This window comes from Haplochromis burtoni, unplaced genomic scaffold (assembly GCF_018398535.1).
Source record: "Haplochromis burtoni strain Fernald_Lab_line unplaced genomic scaffold, NCSU_Asbu1 Contig_63, whole genome shotgun sequence".
Classification (NCBI taxonomy): Eukaryota; Metazoa; Chordata; class Actinopteri; order Cichliformes; family Cichlidae; genus Haplochromis; species Haplochromis burtoni.
This window is the reverse complement of record NW_024582424.1, coordinates 553650-579402: the sequence shown is the minus strand read 5'-3', so window position 1 is coordinate 579402 and position 25753 is coordinate 553650. Positions and strand designations below refer to the sequence as shown.

The 25753-nt window shown below is 40.3% G+C and overlaps 1 long non-coding RNA gene across 1 annotated transcript in view; it reads left to right on the top strand.

The window, feature by feature from the left end:
- Window positions 1-17458, top strand: part of LOC106633212 — a 23664-nt gene extending 6206 nt beyond the window's left edge. The window contains exon 2 of the long non-coding RNA XR_001336329.2: window positions 16683-17458. This is a non-coding gene — a long non-coding RNA (uncharacterized LOC106633212). The remainder of the gene's footprint in view (window positions 1-16682) is intronic.
- The last annotated feature ends 8295 nt before the right edge of the window (window positions 17459-25753 follow it).

Here is a 25753-nt window from a genome sequence, read left to right as displayed (position 1 = left end):
TATATATATATGCCCATGCAGTCTAAACCTCTGTTTCACTACAGAGGATGTACAGCATCATCATACATACACCTACGCTAATATATATAATTTCAAAAGTATTTTTATACTTCGAGATCATGTTAAAAATGGAGAGTCAAAATTATTTATTTTTATAGATTTTTCCTTTATAATAGGTTGATTGAGCTTTTAGAGATGTACTATTACTCTAGAGTGCTTTGTTTACATCGCCTATGCATTTCTTTATTTTTATATATATATTTATATGTATACACCTATTGTGGACTCAGGTGACAAGGGGCCGCTGTTTGAATGAAGAACAGTGAAGCTTGATCACTTTAGATATATAGCTCTGCATTGATTGCTGCGCTAATAGAGCGTGTGCCCACACTCGCGATCAAGCTTTTAACACTGCTATCATTATTCCTCATCATTATTGCTGCTTATACTGTATGTGGCTATAACTGCTATTGCTGTTACTGCGCCATCATTATCAGCAATGATGTTAAGGGAACACGACTTAGTTCTGTCTTTGTATATGAAATAATGGCTGCGGTGAAGATGATTGGGTGGGTCGTACCATAGGAGCATATTACTGACCATTTTACTCACAAGGTTCTGCTTTTTCTCGCTTTTAATGTGCCGAAAGACCAACCTCTTAACACCACCGAGCAGTAATAGGGAATCTCTTTCTTTCCTTCCCTCCGCATACATAAAACTGATTCCTAACTAAACCCTCGGCAGAAGATGTATTATTTTTCTTTTGGTACAAATACACATCCCGAGTAAAATGTTGCGATTGAGGTTAAGAGTGATAGTATCAGTAAGTTTGTCAAGTGGGACAAATAGCAGTTCTTTGAAATAAATAAATAAAAAAGTTCTCCGATTTTGAGTTTGACCACTGATCTGCTGGTTTGCCACCTTGAACCCTCCGATGTCCAATAAAGTTGGATTCGGTGGAGAAGTAAAAAGCGGCACACGCTACAGTAACAGTAATAAATGAATTTTGGTTGAGTAGTGTCTCACTCGTGTACAAGCAGTAAACTTGTTTGGAGTGTCTGAGAGCGCTAAACCGCGGTGCTTTGTTGTGGCGTCCCTCTGCGCCCCTGTGTGCTGTCTGCGTAAAGGCAGCCTCCCTCTCGCAGACCCTTCCACGGTGTCATTGTTTCTACCTTAGTTTGCTAGATGGCGCTCTGCGTTGTGGGACCCTCTGGCACAAGAAACGCCTCGTACCCTCTCTCTCACTCTCTCCTCAGCTCTGCTCTCAGCCCACAGTGCACGGCGAGCAGCCGAGCAGCTTTCCCGTGACAATTTTTTTAAACCAAACATTTTCGCAGCTGAAAACGACTTTAAAGCATATTCCACCGCTGTGTTCAGATACAGACTTTTCTAATTACATTACCCTGTGTCGACCAACATTTTTTTTTTACAGCTGTGGGGACACATCGATTAAAACCAGCGATCAGTAATGCATTTAATTGCAGTGGAAACTGATAATAACTCAGACTGTCACACAGCATTTGATCTTTTAATAATTGTTTGTTTCAGAAATGCAGCATTGCAGAACATGTATTCCAATTAAGTTTTAAATTATAATGAACACTATAGAAAGCCTTTAAATATTTTAACGATTTCACTTTAAATTTAAATAAAGAGAAACACGCAGAATCAAAGGATGTAACAGTAAAGTTGGACTGGGACTCGCACACAGCAGAAATATCAATATTTTGGCCATGAGGAAAATCTATTAACGATAATGGCACGTCATGTCTATAAGAAATGGCGTTTCAAGTGCAGTAATCCAAAACAAAGAACACTTTATTAGCCTGTAAAAAAATAAAATAAATGAAAATTTATTTGAATCTAATTTGGCGTTTATTTTATTTTTATTTTATTTTATTTATTTATTCGCGGTCGTCTGTCAGACTTCAAGCAATTTTGGATTGGTTATTAGCAAGGAAAGGGGTCCATTGTTGTGTTTGCTGAGTGGTCCACTCTGCTCTAAGATATACTGCTGCAGTTACACTTTCACTAAATAGCGGCTTGTCGGTGTCTGACGTTGATGAATGTGCTGGAGACTTTGAGAGCCTTTTACAGCTGTCTTAAAAAGCGCCGTGGCCCCAGACCAGCTACAAACAGATCAGGTGCAGGGGTCTTAATGCGGCAGTCAGCGACAAAGAATCACACACTGTTGCACTGAAACGCAAATATTTTATTTTGAAAAAACAAGTTGGTTCTTCTTGTCGGTTGAGGTATTATCATTCTGAGATTACGAATTGGATTATAAATATAATTAAAACGAAGTTTTTATAAAACGTGAATTTTAACCATCTTTCAAGTTGTCAACAGATCACACGAGGAATCCAGAAAATAGATTTCTTCTTATGTGGCTGAAGATGAACACAGTGCAAGTGCAGCCCATGTGGACCGTGAGTCGTGGTTTTGGCTTTTTTCCACCTTCCTGTGACTTCATTTGCTCCTCACATGAAGACGGTTAAGATACAAAATGAACTCCAGTATTATGTTTGGAGTCAGCTGAGTCAACAAACTTGGATTATTTTTTCGATTAAGTTCTTTAAAAAAAATTAAAACTTGTATTTTTAAAAAATAATTTAACTGTACACTTTGATGAGGAAAAAAGATTGATATGTTTCACTGTCTGAGTAGCTCAGTAACCTCCTTCCCCATGAAATAAAGTGGATGACGACAGGGTGGCTTTCACAAAACACACACACACACACACACACACACACACACACACACACACACACACACACACACACACCACAAACTTGTGGGCATGGGCAGAGAAGTTGCCGAATCCGGAGCTCACTTGGTCCCTCTGCTTTAAAGAACACTGACCACAGGCAAGGTTTCATGGCTGATTGAGCTGTATTATCCATTTGTTCTCGACTCCATCCCCAACTCACACACACTCACACTTCCTCCCCCGTTGGATCCTGGGTGGTGTGGCACAGCAGGCTCGCTTGTATACTGTATGAGGGGGGCTCCCCACCTGCAGCCCCTCGGAGGACTCAAACCCAGTCGGATTTCACCCTGTTTCCTTCAAACCCATCGTCTTTACTGCTATTTACATGAGCTAGCCTCCACATTATTAGCAAGCAGAGGGGAAGAAAAGGAAGCAGCATTTTTTTTTTAACAATAGGCACAGGCCCGTTATACATTTTGAGTGTTTGAGTAAGGCTCTCTTGGTATTTGTTTTCCACGACTTAACAAGCCATCATTTCAAACCTGCATATAGAATTGAAATAGCTCAGAGATCCCGCAGGCAAAGGGCGGGCTGCGAGTTCAATTAAGGTGGAATAATGCATGGGGACAAAGCCAATGATGACCTCGATTGAAATTGATCAGAAAACGAGACCAGAAAACGCATTCACGGGAAAAGAAAACACACGCACGCACACACAGTAGCCTCTTTGTTGTAACTGAATGTTACCTCTTTGTATCTGCACTAAGGCCTGTCTGCCTCTGTGAAATTGCAGGCTACTTAGATTTTAGAAATATTTCTAATTCCCGAACAGAAAGCTAAGATTTTAATACCACAGAACCTATGTCTAGACTAAGTCATTCATTGTATGACATCTCTTTCTCTCCTTCCTTAATCGAATTTGCCACATTTAAGCTGGTATGTGCGGATTTTGACGCATAAGCAGACATTTGGGCTCTATCCCTGGAATGACAGAGAATACGATGGTTTGTCATAATTTCTTAAGAAGAAAACAAGATATTTCACCACCACAGTGGGATTTTAACGAATTAAAATAACTCACTGCTTGCCTGTGATAAAAAGGTATGGGATTGAGGCGCATGCTTGTTAAGTAACTTGCTGTCAGTATAGTTAGCAGTGCTCTGATATGGACGGTGGCTGCAGAGCTTCATCTCTTGGGGTTTTAATTAACAAGCTGTCTCAAAGCTGTAGAGCTCCATCAAACAGCCCCTCGCTCTCTCTCGCTCACACACACTCGCTCTCTCTTTCTCCACCAGTAAATCCACCCCCAGTCAGTGCCTTGGGCTCTCTCTCAAACTTTAGACATTCTGGGTCCCAAATCAACTTGTTACCACAGTATGTGCACCACCTGATAGGGTGTATCTACTATGAGAAGATTTGCAAAATATAAAAGCAAAAATATTTGCTTAGCATCTAGTTTCATGCACCGATGCCCACGTTTGTTCACCAGACATCCACATACTGTACGTATTCTGTTGGGTTTGACTTCAAGCCTGAATGGCGCGTGGGGAATTGGTGCTTTCTCTGTAAGCTATTGCAAGGAATGACTTCCATCGTCAGTTTTCATACTTCTGTTTTTAATATATATATATTAACTCTGCTTTGCTCCAGTCTGCAGAACATGCTCTGATCGATCCTATAAAATATTTGATAAACTTAAATAAGAATCTTTATCAGATCCCATATATTTATATATAAACACACAATGGCCTAAGTTACTTTAAGTTTACAGGTTAAGATTTCATATTCATAATATATCACAGGCTTAAAAAACATGCTGCTCTTTCATGTCTTCATCACCCAGTAATAAAGAAAAAAAGTTACACGTGCAACAAACCTTTACAAGAGAAAAAATCCCGCTGCCTAAGCTTCAGTTATGCAGTAATAAACATGCAAATACGCCTTCATAACAATGTGAATGCACCCTCATTTATTAATTTCAGCCATTTTTTAAACGAACATTTTATATTTCACCATGGCAACTATTTGGGGTTTAAAAAAAAAGAACGGAAAAAACACTTCACCACTTCCTTTTCTAGTTGCTGGAAAACTTTTTTATGTTTAGGATCATTGAGATGTGTGTGACCTATTTGAAATCGAAGAATAGAGTATTAAAGTGAGGGAAGTAACGTAGGGAAGGTTGAATCCCGTGAGAAAACATAAAATAAAGTGTGCGTAAGTGTCACTGTGTGTGGTTTACATAGGTAGTCAGTGTAAACCGTCATCATCCTCTTGATGTTGATCCTCTACCACAGTGCTACAGAGTGTAAGCACTGGCTTCAGAAAAGATTTGTCTTTGGTAAAAAAAAGAAACAAAATCTCTCTCTCTCTCTCTCTCTATCTCTTCATCTCTCTCTCTCTCTCTCTCTCTCTCTCTCTTTCTCTCTCTCTCTCTCTCTGCCTATAGTAAACTCCCACTGTGGCCCAGACGGGGGTAATTTGATAGCAAGGCAAGGTCAAGACAGTGCGCTGTCCATGGTACTGCGGCGGGGCAGGCTGGATGTTATCATCAAATTAGACAGGACAAGTTTCAAATCGATGCCACCCCCGGATGTCTGGAGACCGCCACCAGCAGTCGGAGTTAAAGTCCTAACAAGTCCCCCCTGACAGGTCAACACCTCAACACAAACACACACCTCTGATGCAGCAGCCTACAGGTCAGCAGCGCTGTGTTGGCGAGATAAGCACCAATCCCATTGAAGGCTCTAAGTGAAATATAGCTTTAGGTCCAGTACTATTCTGCGGGCCCTGCATGGGACTGGGATGAGGTTGGATATGATAATATTTTTTTTCAACCCATTTATTTGACAGTCTTTATTTATCATTGAGAGGAATACCGAGGATTATTAACAGAACACAGGCGCGCGCTCACGCACGCACACACACACACACACACACACACACACACACACACACACACACACACACACACAAACAGATAAAGAGGGAAATAAAAGTTTTAAGCCAAGCTTATATTTCTGGATGAAGTGCTTTTTTCCCCACTGATGATAACTGTCAGCAAAAAGGTTTAGCCAAGACAAAAATAATATGCTTCCATCTTCACAAATTCAAAGAATGAGATGTTTAAACTGTGTTTTTGATGCATACGAACTCAAAAAAGAACACTCTCTTTTATAGTTTTTACATTAAAAAACGTTGCAATACTGTAAAATATTCTTTTGCATAATATTTTTCTGAAATAAGCAGTGATTCATTTCTTAGATCCCACTGGGTACGAAATTTAAAAAAAAACACTGCATGTTTTTTGTTGTTGGTTTTATAATCTAAACTGCAAATTGCAGGTTTTGCTATGAGTTCATCTCATTAATAATTGTTTGAAACTAACGTTGCATGTGTTGGCAATTCTACTCTGCTTATTATTATTATTATTATTTTATTATATATTTTTATATTTACGACAGCTCATTGCATTTCACTGAATACTAAATAATTAAAGGCGCGAATCTTCGCTGTCTTCGGACAAAAAGTGAAATCTTGGACTTTATCTAGCCTGCAAGTGTATTATGGGCTATGCATTATCCGTCTATTTGTGAAAGATCAAAAGTGTGTCGGAGTTGAGGGGGGATCTCAAAGAAGAGGGAAGAGGGCACTGATTAGAGATGCTGCCAATCTGTCACCCCCTGACAGCTTTTGCTGCGGGGATAAACAGCAATAAAGTCTAGATGGCCGCTGTGCTGTTAACTTCACACTCACTATCACACACACACACACACACACAGCTCGCCACCGGAGGAACAGGTAAATTCACTCAGCTCCTCACAGCCCCCACCCCTTCGCCTATCATCGCCTCTGTCTCCCTCCCTGCATGTCAAACTACCCCTTCCCTCCGTCAAACTCTCCCCCTTTTCATCCTCCCTGCTGACTCAGGTAGCACACACAATGAGGACCTTAGCGACAAGAAAGGAAGCTATTCAACCGGATGGAGAGATTGTGGACGGTGGGAGAGGGAGAGAAACGTTATATTTGAATGGCTGATAAAGAAACGCAATAGATGGGAACAGAGTCTAAGCCGTCGGGATAGAAAGAAGGGGTTAGGCATCACAGAGCAGGCTGCAAGGTGACTGCAGGCCCTTTAATAACACAAGTATATTAACTCAGTTAAGCACTCACATTCAAAATGAACCCAGCTTCACTTAAGGGGCCCCGCGAACCCCAAAATGCACATAAAAACATACACCTGCCGAATCCAAGCACCTATATTTCCTCCAAGCCCACCCCCCTCTACCCCCCACCTTCCACCTCCCACCCCTCCTCCTCCTTCCCCCTACCCTTTTCCCAGCTGTCTATCATAGTGTGGCCCGGCTAATTTGAGTTCATTGGATGGCAATAACTTCATTTAGACCTTCATCTCTTTTTGGGGTGGATGTAATGAGGATGCAGGGTGCTGCCAGTGAAAGGACGCTCCCTCAGTAATAATAACTTGGATCTTATTCTTACCCCACGCATTGCCGTGTTTATCCTCGGAGGGCTGCGTCCACATGATGAAACTCATCTATAATGTGTGATTTAATATCGCCTTGCACTCTTTTTTTTTTCTCTCAGAGAATTTAAACCCAAAAGAGAGTAGACGGTCGGCAAGTTTAGGGTAGAAGTTATAAAAATAGTTGTTTGCTTTCTTCTTCTTCTTCTTTTGATCCACCATAACTTTTGTCAAAGCTTTCAGTCTAGATTGACTTTTTTTCTCTTTGAAACTAGTTCACATAGAAAGATTTAAAAATATATGTGCATGAAGAAAATGTTCCATGTAATTTTCTAGTTCCGTTGCATTGAATTATTTTGTGCTAATTTAAGAAATATTAAAATATGCAACATTTACTGAGCAGGCCAAACTTCATATGGAAAAATGAGATTATTTGACACCGTCAGATAACTGTTCGAGATATGTGAGAAATGTATTTTCAAAGAGGAAAATGTGTCTTGGTAATTCCTTAAAAGACATTTTAATTTTTTACGTTTTATTTTGTATTTATTTATGTCTTTTTTCCCAGTGCAAGTCACGGCCCTTTGTCTAACCGCCATCTAATCGATATCTTACCACCTTAAATTCGATATTGATTCCGGGAGGGTTGTACTTTACGGGATTGAGGAAACACCTCATTATTTCGTTGCTTTAAGTGCAATAAAATAGTGTACAGTCAATCTTCCTTTGATTGATCCGTTATCTCGTTGTTTTATTGTACTGTAGTATTTGATATTTTTGTTGTTCCCTTTTATTATTATTATTATTATTATTATTATTATTATTATTATTATTATTATTATTATTATTATTATTATTATTTGTGATTTACCTTCTTAAGCAGAACCACTTCCGTTTCGATTTTAATTATATATATTTAATTATAGCGTTGTTTCTATATTATGGTTTAAATCTGTTTGATGTGATTGTGGATTACCGAGAAGCTTTTATAATATTTAGTTATATGTGTATTTTAAATTTGACCGTATTCAGTTAAATATCGAAAATATGTTTTATATTGTGTTATTACTGTGTTATTCACATTCCGTAAAGCCTTTATTGTGATAGCGCGTAGATTAGGTCAGTCAGGCACAAATATAATTTTCAATAAAAGATTAACTCATTTAAAAAAGAAAGGATTCGTGGTCTGTGTGGTTTACAGCCTATTATCAAATATTTTTTGCTCTTTTATAACTTTAATGTCACTCTTTGGATTTAAATCTTCAGGATAAACCGGGCAGCTGGTTGAGAAATAACGAATGTATATCGTAAGTAAACTTTTTTGGGGGGGAATTAACATGGCTGAGATCTGTGAGCAGGAAATTAATTCTCCTTCCCCTTTTATGGTGTGTATACACTAAGGAAATAGAGGGAGTCATTATGTCACATTAGAAAAAAAACCCACGTGTGTAATTTAAAACGGCCACTTGCCCATATGATAATTTGACAAACTATGATGCCAATACACATTGTTTTTAAGTAATCAGATATCGACTCGCATTTTACTCTTAGAAAGGCCCAATCACAGGCCCACCTAGAGCCCCTTCATCTCGCCTGCCATTCATCAAGACAAAATGACCAATTTTCCCCAGTAAGTCTTCAGTGGCCTGTTAAAGAGGGCCAGTGAGCTGTGTTATACTTCCTTTCCTCCCTCCATCATCGCCTCTTGCCTAACATTGCCTTCCTGAAATCATCAGAGAGTATAGCCCCAAATCTTAAAAGTCAGTGCCCATTCTTCAAATGTATTAAATTTCAGAGGGTGTTTCTTTTACTGCAGGAGTCTTTAGGCCAGCAAAGTATCAGAGGAGGTGTAATTGAGGGGGCGGTGAGGGGATAGAGTAGCGGTCCGCCTGAAAGCTGCTATTAAAGCCAAATGGACAGAACACCGTAAAACGGCTCTGCCAACAGCTGTCCCACAATCGGAGTATTATATGCCAGGATCCTCGAGAACGCACCACACACACATTAGGCCATGCTGCTGATGTAGTGGCTACTTGTAAGTATCAGACAGCAAAGCCAAGAAAATAAAATACCAACGAATAACCACGAGAATGTCCCGATAATATTCGTGTTATATTCCTGTGGGTACTTAGGGGTAGCTGCGCTTCTTGGTGATTTTGGTCTCCATAGGCATTTTTCACTTCTGTATAAGCCCCGATTTTCTTATAATGACCTGGGGAATTGCAATTTTGCTGGGATAGCCGAATTGCTTTGCATATTTTCACCCATTATGGTTATATTAGTGGGGTTTTTTCATAAGAAACTCCAAAACAGGTAGAAGCACAGTCTGGATAATATTATATGTGCGTCCATCGATTAAGCTCAAAATTGTTATATGTTAATAATTTTTTTCTGGGAACGTTTTGCTTAAAATATGCACTGCTGAATAATAATAAAAAAATATATGGCTAATATCTCACATATCAAATGATCCTCAATTTATAAGGGGATTTTTTAAAAATAAATATTTGCAGTTTATTTGGGGATGGTGGGTGGGAGAGACTTCAACCTTTAAGAACAGCTCACTTTAGGAGCTCTCTTGATGCAACACTTCTGACCAAACTTTGCACCTTACAGCTGTGATGCACCTTCCTTATCTTGGTTATAGTCTTTCCGAAATTTGATGTCTTTGTCCCCAAGTGTTGTTTCAGACTGCGACTCCTTATGAGGATCCTAAGCAGAGAGGCGATTGGAGAGGAGTTGTTTTCCAGTGGATTAAATGGTTTCTCTGCAAGTCAATGAATATGTAATGACGTCTAACGAAACCGGCCAAAGAACTCTGTGCTCTTGTATACTGGGCTTATATTAATAACCTCATCAGCTGAGGAAAAACGTGATATAAAGTTGAGAAAGAATATAGGGGGAAAGGACGTGAAGGAATACAACTTTGAATGCATCTTCAAGTCTAAGCCAATTTCCCCAGTGTTTAGATTAAATATATATATATTTGCTCAAGTCCTGAGACGGAAAGAGAGAGGGCAGAGAGAGGTTCTTATTTGCGGCGAGAGGGAAGGGGTGGATTTACATTTTTGAAACTGAATTGGAAATATTGTTCCTGATAAGCAGTCATGCCAATAATGTAATTGAATTGAATTAATAAAAGGAGAGGCGAGATGGAGCGAAAGAGAGTCCCTCTACCATGATTGTGAAAGATATTTTTTTCCTTAGTATACCCGATAAAACATTGATTGTTGCAGTTAGTTGACCCGTAAAATTTGGGGGTTAGTTTTCTCCTCTGAGCTGAGCATATAATTATGCAAATAGTGATCTGACAGTGATCCGCTGGAGAGTGTTGGAGGAGTGTGTGTGTGTGTGTGTGTGTGTGTGTGTGAAGGGGGTTGTCAGAGGGGTGACATTCCAACTTTGCCTAATGCCTGGTTCCTTTGGAAAGAGTTCATCTTCTGCAGGGATGGCGTGCATATCAGAGGGAACGGGAGCAAGCAAGCGTGACAACAACTCTCTTAAAGTGAAAATTGAAATATCAGGCGGTGGCAGCACACTGGTTCCCCAACTTTTCTTTCTTTTCTTTTCTTTTTTTTAATGTCATGGTCCCCACCCATTCTCCCCAAAAAGCTGACATTACAGCACAGACCCCCCGTTTGGCAAGATTTCACCCTAAAGCTCCGCAGCTGATGTTATTTTTTTTATTTCTTTTTTCCCCTGTTGCAGATATGATTCAGTGTGGAGCTGTCTGTTACACGAGTTGACGACACCAGCTGGGAGAAAGTGAATCCTTATAGCTTAATCAAATCAGACATACCAATACATTCACACGCTGGGCCTGCTTTTATCGAGGGAAGAGATAGAGGAAATCAGGCTTTCTGGTTTTGGTTTGGAAATCCTTCAAACGTCAAGGTCCAACTTATTCTCCTTTTTTTTAGGAAACACCGAAAAAGCGTAAACTAGCGCCTGACTGACTGACTGACTGACTGACTGACTGACTGACAGAAATCGTCGTTGTCATGGGGGCGCCCATGGAAGAGAATGACCAATGAGAGAAAGTTTGTCTGCTTTCTCGCAACTTTCGATATTTCAGCATTATCTATAAAATAGCCAAACACTTAACAGTCTATGAACAATTAAGTCTTAAGGCGCACTAATTCTTGGTCGAAAATATAATACAACCCCCCTCCTCCAAACGTGTATTAATCGGGTGCCTTTGATGACAACTGACTGGAGGTCCTAATTTATGATACCACTACATCACTGCTGTGGACAGAAGGCGGGTTATTTAATTAAACTCAGAAAATTCTCGCTAACACGAGAGTGGGGTTTTGCCTTTTCAATATCGCAGAGCTGTGAAGTTACATACATATCCCGAGGAAGTTCTAAACACATTTAAGACGGAAAGTCGAGCCTAATTCATTTGTGTGTGTGTGAGAGAGCGCGAGTGAGAGAGAGCGAGTGTGTGTGTGATTGAATGCCTCTCTTTAATCTGCGCTCTGACACTGTGTGAGGGGGACTCGCCTGGTTCCACTTGTTGTTTCGGGGGTTAATGGAAAAGATTTCTAAAGATTTATTGAGGGGGCGTTTAATGACCTGATCGGTTTCACCGTGTGAAAACAAATGATGCCGTAAAACCTCGCTGAGTTAGAGGGAGCTCAGTTTGCCTAAATTAACGACCAAAAAAAAAAAAAAAAAAAAAAAAGGCATTGCAGTTTATAGTTTGTTTTCCCTCTGACACACGTATCGCTCAGTTTAACGCTCTGTCTCCAATATCATTACCTTTAAGGATTTTTTTTTTTAAAAAATATGCACAATTAAAGTTATGACCCGTTTCACTACAGAAACAAAGCAGCACAGCTACAGTAAAATATATATTTTTGACAGTTTAGAAAACTGACAAAACACGTGGTCGACTGTTTGGTAGCAGAGGCATGTTTGGTGGTTAGTATTGATTTCACGTTTGGAAAGTTGTAGATACAACGGATGTGACTTCACTTGACTTTTTCCTCGATCACTTGACGCGTTCACAGCTGTCGTGGCCTGTCTGCGTTGTGGAGTTTTCCTTATGGTTTTCTAAATAAGTAACGTGCGCAATACCAGCCGTGAAAAAGTCAGGACGATTAGCGCGTCCATTCCAAGAAAACAAAGAAGAAGAAAAATGAGAAAAGGAAAAAAGGAGAAGCACACGGTTTAAAAATCAAGATTTAAAGTTTATTTGCTTTGTTTTAATTGGTTATTACAACAATGAAATCATGTAAAAGTACAGTAATTGCTGTGTTGCAGAAGCGTCGAAAATAATTAAGACCTTCAAAACTGAAATGGATCAAAAGCGAATGAAACTATTTCAGAATACAAGAAAAAAAAATGAAACCTGGCAGGAAACTTTCAGTTTCATAAAACCAAAAAGCTTGTGCTGTGATTAAACAAAATAGGCGTGTTTCTCAATCCAATGCAACAAATAATAAACCATCTGCAAAAAATAATGACTTCAAGAACAATTGGCGAAAATATTCCCCTTTTATTTCCAAACTGTGCTTTGGATTTAGGCTGCTCTTACATCTTTAGTTCCCTTCACATATGGCTTGCTGGATATTATTAAAAAAAACAGTGAGCAGAATCTTGTTTATTCCTAAGGCAACAATATACAAATTGTAGAGTGAAAAATGAACTGATCATAGTTGAAAAGGAGAAAGATGAGCAAAGATATCTTGAAATGAAACTCATCAAATCAAATAATAAGCCAACTTCTTTTGCTGAAACCTGGAGAGATCTAAATCAAATTAAAAGGAAATTAGGCCTGCAACCATCAGCCGCACTTGTCTCATTACAGCAGAAAGATAATCCACAAAAGCCTTCAACCATACACACAGTGGGCAGAAAAGGCAGGATTTCAGTGTTCAGTGCGGAAGTTTAACAATGGAAACTGTTTTAAAAAAGGATAGAAAAGGGTAGGAATGTTTGAGAATGTGTGTCTAAGGTATCATATGATTTAGTATGCAATTTGGGGGTTTACTAATGCCATGACACATTAGAAATGCACTCCATTAAGCCTTGAGTGCTTTATAAAACATACCAGCTTTATGGAAAAAAAGATCATGTTTAAGACACGCAGTCAGATTATGTGCAGCTGAGCAGGGAGCTGACTTTGTCACTTCTAAGTACACAAGAAGAGTACTTTGGTGCGAGGAAAAAAACTGATATGTTACATTTCTCCAACATCTAAGGAAATATCATTCCGGCTTAGAATAATATTGAAATCTTGGATTTCATGACATGTGTAAGGCAATATATTGAGGCTTTATGAGTGTTGTGAGCTGACTTCTGGCTCCCGTTAAAATGAGATATCTCACGAACCCATTTTGATGCCTGACTTTAAATGATTTTAAATATGCTCAGTGTCCTGAATTTTCCATATTCAGAACAGGTTGTGTTTGTTTTATTTGTTTCATCACATCCAATCAGCCACAGACATCAATTTCAAGGATATCAAACTGGAGAAAAAGGAAAAAGTATATATATTTATAATAACCAGAGAAATAAGCTCTCCACACTTTTGCAAATCAAACTCATAGATACACTAAAGTAAACACTTACTCACTTACGTGCGCTGAGAAAATATTGGCTTAATATTAAAAAATAAAATCATAGTCATAGTGTCTGTATGAGACACTGCCTTCAAATTTCAGAAATTACGAAAAGTCTCTCTTATTATAATAACTGCAATTCCAAAAAAGAAAAAGAAAAGAAAAAACAAACAGCTTAGAATCACACTCACAAATCTGAATGAGAAAAATGAGGTTTAAAAGTTTTTTTTTGATTATGTGTGTGTGAATGAGTCAAACAATAATTATGAAGCAATCAAAACAACTGCTGTTAAACAAATGAGTTAAGAGTATTCACTCTTATTAAAAAAAAATACTTGCGGTCGGTACAGGATTTAAAAAACTGAAATGATACCAAACTTACCACAATGTACCACACAGCATGAGCTAATTTCAGGGTGAGTGGTCCAGGCTTTAGGACCGGGGGGGATGATGGAGAGGAGACTGAGCGGTGCAGACTGGAGGGCAGGCGGGGCATTAGCTCAGTTCAGGCTGATGTCAGGACAATTAGAGGTGCACCACAGCGCATTGTGCACAGCGCCTGTCAACCTTAATCTCTGCTGCTGTGGCCCGTACCCGCAGCCAGGCCACAGCCCACGGGAAGCGCTAACACTCAGGCCCATATTGCTTTGACAGTTGCACTCAACCAGAAGTAATGCAAAACGTTATTGTGATGTATACACAGTGACCCTGTACTCTTGTCTCTTACAACAAGAAGGCTATGCGTGTGCAGAGTCAGGAAGGGCTGGGAGGAAGAAATGACACTCGGGGAAAACAGTGGGGAAGGAAATCTGGTAGGAGGTTACAGAGGAAGAGAGAGAAAATTAAAAAAAATATCAGAGGACCTTTTCTGCACTTTAACCTCTGCGCCCTCCCCAAATCTCCTCTTGTTTCGAGTCACTGTTGATGGTTCTCTACAAATCTTGGTGCTTGTTTTTGTGGGAGCCACTGCGTGTGGTAACAGAGTTGGAGGTCTCCTCTGCCTCCTCGCCTTCTTTTGCATGGAACTCACTGAAGAACCTGAAGATAGAGTCGAAACTCATCCAGGAAGTCAGCTCATGCCTCTCTGTGCCTGCGTGGAAAAGATAAGCACAAGTGCATACCAAGATATTTACTGACTGTAATGTTATATGAAAGGAAACACATGATCACTGCTAATATAATTTAAATTAAAGCTCTGCATTCTATATACTCACCATGGCAACGTAATAAGTGAAAAGAAACGGACACTATTACATAAGATTTTTAGTCTCGTAAGATTCGCAAACTCCCACAATGCTCCGTGAAGACCTAAACCCTTATGTGTGAGAACGATGGCAGCCTATGACCTGTTAGCCCAATGGGATAGCCTTAATATGTTATTCAAGCGGATACCTGATAATCAACAGCGCTGCACAACCAAGGAGATGGAAAGAGGTCCTTCCAACAAAACTAGATATATACACAATGGGTGCACTAAGTGAAACCAGTGGAGCGGTAGTCATTCGTTCCAAAGGACTAATTGAGAAAAGGCCAGACAGAAGTTGGAGAGCGATAACTAGTGAACATATCAGGTGGTCTGGCAGTGACGGGGGGAGGCAGAAGTGCAGGGTTTCCCTCTGACCTTCTCCAGGTTAGCAAGTTCCCAAGTTGGGGTCACGCTGGAGCTTGAAATCTGGTACATGCGCGTCAGGTTCCTTAGGGCTTGGGTGTCACAGCCCAGCCTTTTAGTTTGATAGCTCAACTAGATGGCAGAACACCTTGGCTGTGCCATCCAGTTGAGCTAGAACTAACAAGTTAGTTGTAACACGGAATGGTTTGTTTGTGCCACCTCTCGTTAGCGTCTGACTACAACTGAACCTGAAAAATGGTGTCCTGCAGTTCACCCGATGCCTGTTATTAGATAAAACTAAGGGTTTCATACTTTGATAGATGGATCTCAGACATGTTTGCACACAGAGGAATGGAGGAAATCAAGAGTGGCTGTAATGAGCTTTCTTTTGTGAATCTTTATTTTCACCTCTGCATCTGCAGCCTTTTCTTCTTAGGGACTTGCATTTGTTCGAAACAATATTACAATGACTTCCTGTAATTTTCCTGGGAGCATTTAAAAAACAAAAAGCAGTTAATGATTTAGAGCTGCTTGAAAAAAAAAAAAAAGACGGTCCCAGGAGAGAAAAGTCGATAACCACAGCCCTTCTCAATGAATCGAATCTCTACAATATACAGACATACCTTTTTACCTCGGTTCCTTTTCTCAGTGCCTTTCACTTTCCATCCTGGCTTCCTCCTCTCCCCACAGTGCACATCGTATCAGCTATAAAAAGCTAGACTAGAAGGCCGCCGGGATACAATTAGGAAGCAACTTAAAGGCTCTCACACCATAGACAGCCCTCTGATGACCACTGCACTGACCCCATGTTTATTAGATTGACCCTTGCCTGGAAGCATTAATGGAGATGGTGTGTGTGCATGTGTGTGTGTTTATGTGTATGATTGTAAGCAGGTATAGGGTTTTGGGCTGAGAGGGAATTTGGGTTTCAGGTACCAGTGGTATGTTTGTGTGTGTGTAATTTGCGCGTACGAGTATATAAGGGGGTTCTCGATCATTCTGAGACAGGGGTTTGCACTGCACGCTATATAGCAAGCAGATGGCAGTCAGTGCCTTGGGTCAAATTTACTGGCCTGGCAATCATGGTAGTCAATAACCCAGCACTCCCGGTGACTCCACTACCTGTGTAGGGCTCATCATAACACCTATCCCTGGAAACAAAGACACAGCCCTCTCACACCTCTAATCTATCATTTATATCCAATTTGAGGCACTGTGATCTTTTTATTCCACCTCTTCTATTCTCCCTGTCTCATTGTTCTCTCTCTCACTTGTATTTTTACTTCTGTTTTGTCTCTTTTCTTTTTTCTGCAGAAGCGATCAATGCCGCAGCACTTTCCAGTTCATCTTGAACTAGCGGTGAACTCCAGAATGCCGCCAGCGTCTCCACCCTATCCCATCGCAGTTCAGGGTCACCAGGGGGGTGTCTCTGTGCCGATATGCAAATAAGCCCGTGGCCCTTCAGTGACTCTGGCGTTAAGCTCCACCCCTTCTATATGGTAGAAGCTTTGAAATAAAATCCTCTCCCCCAGACAACCTTCGCACACACACACAGATATAAACCCACTCTCATGTAGACTTAAACAGGCCTTTAAAACTTCCATCCATTCCTCCTTTAATAGCCAAAGCGTGTTGAACCTAATGGATGTTGTCATAGCTGAGATGTGACCACTGATTTAGAGGAGGAACCCCAGTGACCAGGCGAAGAGAGGCAGAGATGAGAGGGAGAAGAAGAAGACAAGCGAGAGTTATGTCAGCTACACCACAAATCAAAGTAATATCTTTTAAAAATTGTGGAAATCGATGGTGTCATCTGGCTGTATCTTGTGGGTAAAGGAAACCCATAAACAGCCAATTAGCTGATAAGCAGACTGTTTTTTTTCCTTTATGAAGAAGTGATTTTATGTATTGGCAAAACAGCGTACAATGGACAAAGAGCTCACCCTTTTTAACTGTAACGTGTATCCTGTATTTAAACTAAAGTACACTGTGTAGCTGTTTCGTACTTGCGAAACAATTAAGTTGCATGTACAGATTTTAACAAGTTTACAGTAATGACATTAGCCTAATAAAGTTTGTTTTAAATGCAATAACGGTTTCATTCATTGCCGTTTCAATAATGATGCTGTCGAGCTCCACGACACTGGGTATCGTCACGGGGAATACAGAAAATTGTCTTTAGTTTTAACAGGGTTTATAATTACACTGGAGGAAAAAACAAACCAACTTAGATTAATATTGCACGTAATGATGACCTACAGGTAAGGCAACGCATACACACGACGATGTTTCACTGTTTCCCTGTTTCACTCTAAGGCAGCAAAGAGCCGGTACAGAAACATGTCCTGTGCCGAGAGCTCCCTTATGTGCTCCGTGCTCCAGTCATGGAGCAGTTTCAATGTAGCGCCTGACCAGTGCCCTGTGTTTGACCATTTTGTGTGTGTTGTTTGAGCCTGGTGAAGCTGCCTCATTATGTGACAGACAGAGAAGAGTATTTGATCCTGGATATTTGGCCTCCTCTTCTCTGTCACAGCCACTGGAGCCCTCTCAAGGTAATTGACTGACTGTTTGATCTCCCTCTGACTCTGCGCTGCTACAAGATGCTGCCACACACACATAAACACATTCATCAATTGTAAGTGTCTACTCATGGATGGAACACACACATACACACATGCGGGCACAAACACACACGTATACTCACGCACACAGTTGTTATCATTTGTGTGCAGTGAGGTAAGGGAACAGAGGAGGAGATTTTTGAGCTGAAAACAAGGAAATTCCTCCATAGCTATGGGCCATGCTTTCTTCCCTGCGTACCAAACGCTGCATGCTGTTACAAATGGTAATCGGCTCTGATTGTCACAAATTTCAAAACAAACGCTAGGTGACTGAAAAGCCAAAGTGACGCCCCGAGTGATACTCCAACAGGAAGTGCAAATCAAAGCATGCCGACTATAATTAGGTTCCATCTGGGCTACATTATTTAAAGCCGCAGCAGTTAATTGCTTGTGTACAAATGGCCTATTTTATTTGAATCAAACTCTTTTTTTTTGTGATTCGTAATTACACTGATGTGAAGGGGGCATATCTCTTTGCCTCACTTATAATATAAATCCATATTCAAATTATTAAGAGTACTTTGAGGCAGGGGGAATGTAAAGTGATGATACTTTTCTTTGTGAGAATTGAATTTCTTTAAACAATTATGACTGCTTAATCAAATATGCTGACATTTGGGTTAAACATTTAATGAGCTTCAATTAAAAAAAGGAGATGAACAACGATATAATCACGGAAGAAAATACTTTAAAAAAACAGAAAACCTAACAAGACTAATATACATGATATTATTTCACGCTGAAGCAAACATTTTCTCATTTCCTCTTGTCAACGTTTTCATCAAAAAAACCAAAAAAAACCCCACAAACAGTGTATTATCTTATCAATTTCCTATTGACGGTAACCTAAGCTTTTGTTTTATCTCGATGTGAGGTAGAGCAGTGCACTGTGGTGCGGGCCTGGGTTGGTTGTAACCTTAGTCAGGCAGCTGTTTGTGGAAACTATCTGTTGCATGGATCAGCGGAGGAGAATCGCTATCTGTATCCTGGTTGTCAGACGATCGGATTTCTGTCCCTGACGCTCTCTGATATTAGATGATCTTCCGAGACTACGTGCGCAGTGTGCGCTGGCACTGTGTGTTTGCGTGTGTCTGGTTGTCCACATGCAGTGCACATAACTGACATACAGTCAGCTATGCTTGTTGTCACTTTGCTTGCCAACATGCCTAAAGGTCAAGAATGTCATTTCGTCCCACATGGCTGTCTGTAAAGGGGGTGTGACATGTTGCCACAGGAGACGAGGTCAAAGAGAGCCCGGGCAGGTGACAGGTGGTCTGCAACACCACCAGAGCAGCTCCGTCCTCTGTAACAAAACATGAAGACTATGTTTTCAGTCAAAAAATGTATTAAATTAAATTTTACTCTCCCACCCATTCCCTGCCACTATTCCCTGATCTCCATTTAGGATGAAGACAACAAACCCAGGAATAACTGTGTGTCTTCAAATAAAAATCAGCTTGATCGGAGCAGAAACAGCCATAAATACATCAAGACAAAAATACTAAAAAACAGAACTCATTTCATCAAATCAGTAATACCACTGTTGCTTCTTGACTTAAATTCATTTTTAATGCTTGTTGGTAAGTGGGGTCTGCCCAGCCCCCGTCTCTCTCATACTGCTTTTAATTACTTTGCTTATTATTGTGTGTTGTTGTTAGACAAAAACAAGGCAGAACTCATTACACATCCAGAGATGAGAAACCTGAATCAGTACCTACAGGGGCCGCTGAGGGGGCTCTGTATTTAGTTAGAATAAAATGCAAACAGAAGAGAGACATAGAGAAACAAAACCGAGTGAAAACACAGTGAGCGGAGGATATCACATTAACTGGTTGAAATCATGACCACACATAAGCTACTTTGAATTCAAGTAGTTCATATGGAGAGTGGAACTTGTGACAACAAAGACTGCACAAAAGACGGTGAAATTCTGTATTTTTTTATTACTTACTTCTCATTTTGTTAATCCCTCCAGCCTGTTATGTTTCCTCCCTACAGAGACACTGAGATTGCACTGAGTGCTTTTTTTATTTTAATGTGAATGAGTGGCCTTGGCCGTCATAAAGGACCCTTGCTTTTATGGACTTGGAGCAGAGTATTTACAAGATAACCCTGGTCCAAGGACTGTGCAGGCTATTTGATACCAGTGTCAGACTCTCCTGACTCTTCTTCAGTAAAAATCGAAGCCTGAATAATCCTTTGCCTCTACAGCACCTCTCAATGTCAGTTGTTTTACTCATCTCTGCTTAAAAGGGTTGAGATATTTTGGAATATGTGCTTAGCCATCTGTGTGTCGCTTTAATCAACATTTTGTATGTACCTTTTCTATCTATCTATCTAAATACTATACTCAAGTTTACAAGTTTAATGTGGAAAAAAGCTAGCTCAACAGTTAGCTCTTACAGAAACAATTGGTAAGATGTAGAATAAAATCATTCAATTAAATTCACAAATGAAATTAATGAACCACAAAATTATCATAAAACATTTAAAACTTTAAACATATGTGAATTGGGGGCATCATTTGCATGCTATTTGGAAGAGTTGGCTTGCTAATTTATTTATGGTGACAAAGCAAGAAGAAAATTAGTATAGAGTCAGTGACAAAGCTATTTAAAATATATGAACTAGTTTTGACAGTATAGTCTGAACCTTCTGTTCTCTAATTATTAAAACACTAAGAATTGTATAAATTTGTAAATGCCTAGTTGGGTAATAAAAAAAATGTCAAAATTATCAGTTGGATACACAAATTTTCTTATGCCCGTATGACACGTCCAAGTTTAATTCCATTTTTGTGTGTGAATTTTACAACATAGTATAAGGTCTGCACATGTACCTGTTGATTCAGTGTGAATATGTGACATAAACACACACACACACACACACACACACACACACACACACACACACACACACACACACACACACACACACACATAAAAAAAGAGAAAAAGACCGAGTGTACATGCACATGTATGTTTATGCAAGGGCCTTGTTGGGAGTGCCACCCAGACATTAACACTGTAAACAGTGCAGGCCTCCGTCCCTGTCCGGCCCCTTTGTTCCATCTCCGCCACCATTGGTTGGGACTTAAATGGCAAACACTCGGGGGCTGCTAGCTCGCCTGACACGGTTTTGTTTTTGGCCTATTGAGGGGCAATGGAGAGCTTTTGTTTCTATGCCCAGGCACAACGTGTCTCAAAAGCAGCATGGCTGAAAAGAGAGGCCCCCACAAAGACTGTGCATTAGTGGAGGCACTACACGCATGCATATATGTGCAACTCAAATGGGACTAAGCACGGACACACACACACACACACACACACACACACACACACACACACACACACACACACACAATGCCTTGCCAAGGGTAGGATAGGCCAGGCAACTTTGGCCAGACAGGATGGAAAAGATGGAGTGGGGTTAGAGCATGCGCACAAGAGAATATGCTAAATGCCAGACTGCAAACTTACTACTTCGCTACATTTCATTCACTCCTCATTCACATAAATACACAAACACCTATAGTCCACTTTATTGCAGTAAAATCTGCTGCACAAACCTCTCTTGCACTTCCAAGACAACAACAGGCATAGAGAAACACACACTCACACCAACACATCTACGATATTAGAAATACACACATCACTCAGTCACAAAAGAGTTGAAGGAGGACAGGGCTAAGAGAGGCCCCCTTTGCACCTGTAAGAAAGACAGGGCGCATTCAGAATCTGTGGTCTCAGAATAGACAGCCTTGAGTGTGAGAACCCCCATTCATACAAGGCTATGGTGATCGCACACACCTTCATACAATTCTCATTCACAACACATGTTGCCTAAGGTCTATAGAAGAATCTAGCAAGGGGACTAACAGTACTAATGTAAGATTGATGCAATGCATGGTATAATCTTTATCCAGCTAAAAAGCAGTATACACTGACAGCAGAGAATTTGCAGTATATATATCAATATGCTTTGTAAAGCAGTCTCCCACTTGTTTTCTTTATATCAACCACATAATCATATAAATATTTCTATCACACTACACCTGATGCTTACATTGGATACACCGACAAAAAAATCCCTTGTTTCTTCACAACATCACCGGTAATATTGGCAATAAAAAAGTATTAAGTGCCTTGTAGATACAATTGCCATGACTAGCAGTTTGCTTAAATGGAAATAATCTTTGTGTTGTGGATGCAAATGTGGGATATACAATGACACATATACATATATAAACATATATGACAAAACCTTTGTGCACTATTACTTTCAAGCCAAACAATTTAAAATTCAAGCATTTTTAAATGACTGTGCTATTACGTTAACAATAGTATTCTCCATTATGACTAAGAAACAAATCCTTTAGGGACACTGTAAAGTAAAAACAACAAAATTGGATACAGCTGTGATCAGTTGAACACATATTTGATTTCTTATTGGACAAATTCCATGAACATATAAATTCAACAATTTTCAACCTGTGAGCTCAGTTTAAGTACTTGTTTGCATCAGGCCCCCACATGGAAAAGAACTGCTCGAGTAATTTTAAAATTTCATTGTGAGACTTGTACCAGATGGAAAAAGGATATAGGAAGATCTGTGGTCATAAAAGAAAAAGAAAAACAAGCCATTAAAAAGTCAAAACACGGTAGCAACCTTAATCAAGAGGTACATAACTACTTAACTATCGCTAATCAGAGCTGCTATGGATATCCTCTTCAAGGGATGCCAACCATAGCACACCAACACTATTTAGCCATGAAAAATGGACCATCAGACTTGCCCCTGGGGTCATATGACAGCTTACAATGTGCAAAGCATTGCACTACATAAAACTATATGGATTATGTTTTTAAAAAAAAGGTTGTTATTATCAGCTAGAAACTGTCAGAACAAACTTTGCTAAAGAAGGGCAGGGATAGCTCAGTAGGTAGAGTGGTGGCCCCATGATCGGAAGGTCGGTGGTTCGACTCCACTGAACGGCTACCCTGAGGTACCCCTGAGCAAGGTACCGTCCCTACACACTGCTCTCCGGGCGCTGCATTGGTGGCTGCCCACTGCTTCACTGGGTGAATGGGTTAAATGCAGAGGAACTATTTCCCTACGGGGACTAACATGCACACTTTACACTTTTTACACTTTACACTTTACACTAAAGAAGATGAAAATAAGCCTAATGAAAATGTGCACATTCTTTGTCCAGCTCAAGATCAATTTAAGTGGCCAAACATGTTGGGGTCCAACAATATTCTAAATCTACACTTTTAAGCTTACATTAGAGTAAAGTAAAGTTATATAATACAATGTTGGGGTCCAACATGTTTGGCGTGAATGCATAGCCCTGACAGTGAAAGCATGGAGGTGTAAGTGTGATGATATCAGGATGCATGAGTGCAAAAGGCGTTGGGATAGATTACGTTTTTAGATGCCATGCCACTATAAATACCTGCTGATACACAAAAATACTGGCTAACATGATGACTCAGTCCCCGCAGGCTTGACAGGAGAAGAAAATTCCAGTATATGATGATGGTCCAAACCATACCGCCAAAATCACAGCAGACTTTATAATGAAAAAAGAAGTTAAAAAAAAAGCATGACCTGTCCAAATGTATCACCAGACTTGAATCAAACAAAAGAGCTTTGTGTTGTTTTAAAGTGACAGTAAGTTCCTGCTGTGGGGAAAATATAATTAATGCTATAAATCTACACTTTTAAGCTTACATTAGAGTAAAGTAAAGTTATATAATACAATTATTCAGAGAAGATACACTTTTAAACTGTGACATTTAAATGATGTTGCACAGGATTATACTTGATAGGACACTGTATATTACCAGTATGTAATGCTCAGAAGTGCAAATGATCCAACTAGTGTAGCTGCTCCAATTTTACATTTCCACTTAACCATACTGAACTGAAGGCACATTTTGTGGCCAGATTTTCATTGTGGCCTTCTACCAACACTTGACTGAACACTTCTATTTAGCATCTCCCAGGTGCAGTGGGAATATACATGTAAAAATAGATATCAGAACTACACAACTCAAAATACAAACCTACTGGCATGTACAAAGACAAAAATTCACATTCATGTGACATATGGCATATATATCATATTTATGTATGCTCAAGAGTTAGTTATACTGGTAACTTTTACACATACAAAACAGAGCTGGGTTAGAGAAGGCGATCAATAAAGTGAGTAGAGGGCAAAAAAGTGAGAAAACTGCTGTGGAACATATGAACACGAGACTGATTTCTAATTTGGTCTAAGAGTCTAGTGTGAGAGAAATGCAACGTTGAAATCCTGCAACCAAGAGTTGTCTACGAACCTCTTTTTTCATGTTTTTGCCTCAAACACATGTGACACAAGCATAGAAGTACTTGTCACTTGACTTTGTGATTCCATGCTTGGCGACACTTAGAGAAAAGTGTGTGCGTGTGTATGTATGCGTGTGTGTATTCTACGAAGGGTTAGACAAAAAGAGAGCAGAGAGTTCAGGTGGGGGAGGAGCAGGCCAGAGGTGGAGATAGCAGAGAGTGGGTGTTGAGGGTGGGGCAGGTCTGAAATAGATCACTTAATGGAACAAAGTGTAATTAATGGGTCACCACAGATAAGAAGACGCTGGCTCTATCTGGGAATGTGCTAATAGAGCTGACACACACTCAGCAAGATCAGTGCAAACATGTGTGCGTGCTGTGTTAGTGCATGTGTGTGTGCACGTTTTAAAGACACACAGTGGCTAAATAGTGGGTGGAGAAGACTGGCAAAGGGGACAGGTTAACTTGCTTTTCTTCATGACAAAGATCTGTCATCTCTGCAATCAGAGAAAACCCAGAAAAGGAAAGGCACACACATTTTCGCTCGCCACACGGCCTCCCTTGCTTACTAAAACGTTCCGCCCCACATCAAAACATGAATGATGTTATTACACTTGGTGAGCCAGCACGCTTTTAGTTGCAGGGATGTGGTTGTTTACGGAGAGATGGAGGAGAAGGAAGCCGCCTGGTCAAGAGAGGGTCAAACCTGAAGTGTTCTAAGAGAACTAAACTGTCACAAACCTCTCCTCAAACTTCCTGTCTGTGTGTCCCTGCGTCAGGGGAACATGCCTGGAGCCAAGGGGGCCTGTGCATGTGTTTGTGGAAGCGTGTTGGATAAATCTATTGGTCTTGGAGCCTGGCTGGGGAGGCTGGGGGGAGGGTTTTCAGACATCCACATACATCGGGATAGTGAGATGGCCAGTGATGGACATGGCAAGACAAAGAGGATTTCCCCTGTTTGTCTGAGAGCGTCGAGTTACCGCGTCACACACACGTAGAGAGAGAAGTCTGTCTCCGGGAGAGATTTTTTGAGAGTATGTGTGTGGCATGAGGCAATAGGTCATGCAACTGGTTGGCTTTGTGTGAAGGCGTGGGTGTTTATTTGTATGCATTTTTCAGGGTCGCAGACTGGGTTGGCCTGTTTGACAGTGCTTTAGTATACGTCCACACTAATGCGTTTTCTTTTGAAAATGCATTGTTTTCTCCCCGTTTTGACCTCTCGTCCACACTGAGACGGCGCTTTCCTCAAGGAAAAACGTAGCGTTTTAAAAACTCTCGAAAACGCATACATTTCAAAATGCAGCTGTCCCGTCGCAGTTTGGACACACGAAAACGCACACTTTCTAAAACGATGACGTATTTTAGTCATGTGATGCAGTCATGTGACCAAATAAACAAAGATAGCGGAGTGCATTATACAGCGGTTGT